General features: G+C 30.3%; 1 pseudogene; it reads left to right on the forward strand.

Moving 5' to 3' along the window:
* On the forward strand, window positions 4,224–5,117 carry LOC109327667 (annotated as a pseudogene).

A 5,585-nucleotide genomic window follows, 5' to 3' on the forward strand; every position in this document is an offset into this window, starting at 1 on the left:
GAAAAATGTCAAAAAACTTTGATGAGGTGAAAAAATACAATTATTCTTAGATTAATGGTAAACATTAAATTGTATAGATAGATTAATGTAAAGAAATAAGTTGAATGTGAAAAATGATTTCAATTTCATCTAATGTTCAATGACTATTACTTTTTAACATAACAAAACATAGATGTTGTAAACACTCAATTTTAGTGGGGTAGAGACATGAATCAATCACTAATTAATATTAAATTATTATTAGCATATAAAATATATAATATATAAAAAGTAGGAAGAAAAATATGCCAGGAGGAGGTGACATGTGACATGAAGAAAAAATGTAAGGAGAAAGTGACATGTGGCATGAGGGAAGGAGAAAGTGACATGTGGCATGAGGGAATGAGAAAGTGACATGTGGCATGAGGGAAGTAGAAAGTGACATGTGGCATGAGGGAGTTTTTTTTATTATATTGTTAATAGATTTGAATTATTTTCATGTAATATTTACTCGAGTTATATCTTTCAAAATAAAATTAAATAATACACACTAAGTAATACCTAAAACAAGTGTTTTTAAAAACATATGACTTTTAACAATGCTCATTAAACCAAACGCTGTTAAATGTGTGACTTTTAATAACACTTATTGTAATGAGCGTTGTTGATATGTCACCTTTAACAACACTTATTTAAACAAGCGATGTTAAATAAATTCAAATCAACAGTATTTACTTAAAAAATGATGTTGAATATCTTTGACAAACATACAACAACATTTCTTGAAGAAAACATTGTTAAAGCTATATTCACATATCAAATTTAACAACACTTGTTTAAAATATCGCTGTTAATTATCTTATATATTGTATTTATTTAACAATGTTGTGCTAGAAAGCGTTGTTAAAGGATAGTTGTTAAATGCGAATTCTAACGTGGTGTACCAAAGAAAATTATTAGTTGTTTTAGGATATTTACTAATTTATACAATCATTACTAAAAAAATAAGAATGAAATTGGTAAAAATTTCATTTCATTATGATCTTACATATTAGGTACTAATCATGATAAGTTTATTTGAATGATTATGCCCCAATTATAATTGCAATTGATCCAATTATTTGAAAGCATAATTTTTATGAAATAATATTGATCAATCACCCAAATCAAGTATATTCAATTATAAATTATTATATTTAAGACAAACTATTATATTTGACATTTATAGCTTATTTATCGTACATTTTGAACAATGGTCTATCTCCTTGATTGGGATGTATTTCTTCAATGTTGTGATAAATTAAATGTTGAGCATGAAAGGAATAGATACCACATCCAATTTCGGCTAAGTTATTATTTAGATGAACACCAAATTAAGTGAATGCAAATATATGATTGTAACTTCTAATATGTTGCGTAAAATGCTTTCATTCATTTGAAGAGCCAACAATTAAGTCAAGCAAATGTTGAGATTCATTTATTTGTTGAAACCAAACATTACCACGCAAACAACAAATAGTTTATGGTTCATGGTGAATCAACCTTGCATTGCAACATGTACATGAGGTTGGAGTGAGTAATTGTTATGCAACCATTCTCCTATTATCATATAAGTTTCTAACACCATTATGTATTGATTGGAATGTGTATCTCCTTCTTGTACCTTGTGGGGGCACATGAAATATTGTAGATGAAAATTGGTCACATGTATGTTTTCAAATGGTGATCAAAGTATTATTACATTTTTCATGAACATTGTTCATATAAGTTATGGATTTAATATGTGTTTTTTACATTATCAGCAAATCATCTACCATTGATTTGTTAACCATTATTGACTCTCAAACAAAAGTAATACAAATCAACGGTGGATGATGTGCTGACAGTGTAAAAAACTATACACTGTCAATGCATAGATTTTAAATTCATAAGTTATCTTCCATAGTTTGGAAGAATAAATAATTTAAAGTAATAAGATAATTTTTATATGAACAATAGGTAAGAAGGTATGAAGATGAGATAGTCCTATTACATCGTAATGTATTCCACTATACTATTTTACACCAAAGTTATAATCTAAAACAATAAGTTAAATAAAATATGTAACACTTAAAACTTGATATAATTTAAATGTTTTTATAAATGATTTAAATGCTTTTATAAATGATATATTATATTGTATGAACTAGTACATTTCCAGGGTAATTTTGATGACTTGAACTTGCATCAATGTCAAGACTTCTATGATAACTTGGTCCATTGGACTTGGATATGTGATGACAAAGCAATTATATGATTTTAGGGAAATGGAAAATTAAAAAAAAAAGCTTTATGAATGGTCAAATGAAAGTTAGCTGAAATTTGGGATTAATTACACATAAATTTTCCAATACAAATAAATCATTAATAGTTTTAGGACTTTGTAGATGTCTTTGTCATGCCTCATTGGTGTGAGTTCCATGATATATTGTTGGACCAAAGTTATAACCTAAATAAAAAATTTAGAAGAAATTTAGGTTGACATGAACGCGGGTAAAGGCTTATACATGTATACATTTGATATATATAATTATTTAGTAATATAATATGGACCATTATTAATTTTTGGGCTATAACGATGACTTGAGTCTGCTTACCTAGTAACATAATTGACATTTAATGACAAAATATATTAGACAAATGTCATAAATCATTGCTACATGTTTGATGATACCATCAAAGTTTTTAAATTTATGTAAAACTATTTTTTAACCTTATGCTTAACAACTAAACAATGGTTACACATCAATCCTAAACATGTAGAGTCACTAAATTATATTATTTTTTTCTTCTCCAACTTTAAATAGCTTCAAGAAAAAAACTAATGAAATCAAATTCTTTCAACCATCTCTACCCAAATTTTTAACACATTTTAATAAAAAAAATCACTTAATTTAATCATTTATGGATAAGAACAAAAATAATGTAGATTAAGTACTGGTTCCATCCTAGTTCCATAATATGTCAATATCGGGCAAAGTCAATAATTGAGTAAGGTAAACATAATCTGAGTACTCCCTCGTCTCGGCCAGGCATTCCAAGCTAACAGGTACTGGTCAAATAGAAGCGACAACAGATACACAGACCCCTGTTAGTTGCATGCTACCTACACCCTACTGTGCCTCTCATCAGCAGACAGAATGAGCTAATGACGCGACGACACCTACCATTATGAGCAAAAGTCAACTTCTCATTGTACGAATCTGCTCAAAGCCACCCGACACAAGAAAATACAATCTTGTCTTGAACAAAGCTGACATGCCATTTGGTCGACTAGACCAACAACATCTATAAAAGAATATTCCTCCTATTTCTCCACTATAAATAGGGGTTCTTCCCGTTAAGGAAGTTTACACTTTACTTACTTACTGGGTACACTCTAACTACTACGTTTACTTACTTATTTTTCTACTTACTCACTCTCGTTACTTATTCTTTCTTGCATATTTTCCCATTATATTTCTTGCTTACTACTTTATGATATTTTACATATCTCTATCATATATTCCTCCAATAGGTTCAAGCATCCCTCATGTTATACTAGAAAATCTCAATAGATTTCTACCACCCAGATCCTCCTTCTCAAGACTGAAGAATAGTACTCAATAAAAATTACCCCAATAATATTTTAGATTTTATCTGCTAATGATACAAATTCACTCATGCGTCTAAGATAGTAATTAACTCTCTCACTAATGATGACTATTTCCATTTTTGGCGCATCATTGATTTTGATTGTGAAATAGTCACTACTTCAATTTTTATGGTAAAAATATTTATAAATATTATCAAATCTTTGTGTCTATTCATATAATGTGGAAATGCTCTTTGATTTATAATTACTGTACAAAATATTTTAAAATATCAAATTCTTTTCTAGGTTCAATGGATTTAAAAATGTGGTTCAATAAGATAATAGGAACTATGAACTTAATCGTCATAACGATTCTTTTACGTTGAAGTTCCTCCCATAAATGGGAGTTCAAGATCTCTAAATCCAGAAACAATTTCAATGCACCTAATAGGAATGCCAACTACGTGTGGGTTTGCATTACCCAACACAATTTGTAAGACTATCACATATGACAAATGCCTATAAATTGAGACACATCCATTATCAATTACTTGTGCCATTCATAGTCTCTTATACACTTTCTTCAAATTCCATTTTTTTCATTCTCTAATTATCCTTTTTTCATTGAGCTATGTCTAACTCTAACCCAAGGAGGAGCAAAGGCCGCCAAAAGATTGAGATGAAAAAGATGACCAATGAGAACAATTTACAAGTTACATTCTCTAAACGCCGAAGTGGTCTTTTCAAGAAAGCTAGTGAGCTTTGCATTCTTTGTGGTGCAGATGTTGCTATCATTGTTTTCTCTCCGGGAGAAAAGGTTTTCTCCTTTGGCCACCCTAATGTTGAAGCGATCATAGACCATTATTTGATAAGGGACCTACCACAAAATTCGGGCACAATGCAGTTCATAAATGATGGAGATCACCTATTACAACTTGGTGTCCCAAACCCTATTCCAGGACAGGGTTTAGGACACCAAGTTAGGACACCTGATCTCCATCCATGCATAGAGGCTCAACGTAGTGCTAATGCACGTGAGCTAAATGCTTAGCTTACTCATATCAATGCAGATATGGAGACAGAGAAGAATTTTAGCGATGAGCTGAACCAATTGCACAAGACAACTCAAGCACAATTTTGGTGGGCTACTTCGATTGAAGAGATGAACAACAAACAACTTGATCAGTTCAAGTTGGCATTGGAGGAGTTGAAGAAGGGTGTCACTCTCCAAGGTCATGGTGCTAACCCAAAACCTCATTTTTTTACAAGTGGCTCTTCTTCTAACAACCCTTTGTTACTTCATCAGCCACAATACCCTCTACCACCTCGTTTGTTTCCTCTTACAAAACCACAGATACACCAACACTCTCCTATGATGTTATTTGATGGGGTCATGATGCACCACCCTAACTTCAACAACAAGGGAGGATTTGGACATGCTGCTGGATTATTTAAACTCAACATTTTCAAACATTTTTCAACTTTAATTTCCATCTTGCTTAGTTTCAATGATCTATATAAATGAATTACAAAAAAATGTTGAATTTTTGTTAAATCACTCATATATGTAATAAGAACCTTCAATTCAACAATTGGTTTGGTTCAATTTATTATACACAAAAAATATTAATCGATTATGAGTTTATGTAATTTAATTTGATGTAAACAAATCGCTCATATATATGTGAGAGAGTCCCGGATGACTTAATTTTATATAGTATCATCTTATATAAAATTTAGGCTTATTGTGAAGTTTATGTTAAATGAGCCAAAAACCATCATGTACAATCCTTTGAAAAAATTATAGTTGAAGAGAACTTCAAAATTATTAATTGATTCGAAAAATAGAGAAAATGATAAACATCCTTGCTAAATATGCCTCGGGGTTGGCTGATGCACTTTAAATGAATAAGCATTTTCTCTATTTATTTATTTTTTGTATCAATTGATAATTTTGAAGTCCTCTTCAACTATATTTTTTTTTTCAAATGAC

This window comes from Lupinus angustifolius, chromosome LG15 (genome assembly GCF_001865875.1).
Source record: "Lupinus angustifolius cultivar Tanjil chromosome LG15, LupAngTanjil_v1.0, whole genome shotgun sequence".
Lineage (NCBI taxonomy): Eukaryota > Viridiplantae > Streptophyta > Magnoliopsida > Fabales > Fabaceae > Lupinus > Lupinus angustifolius.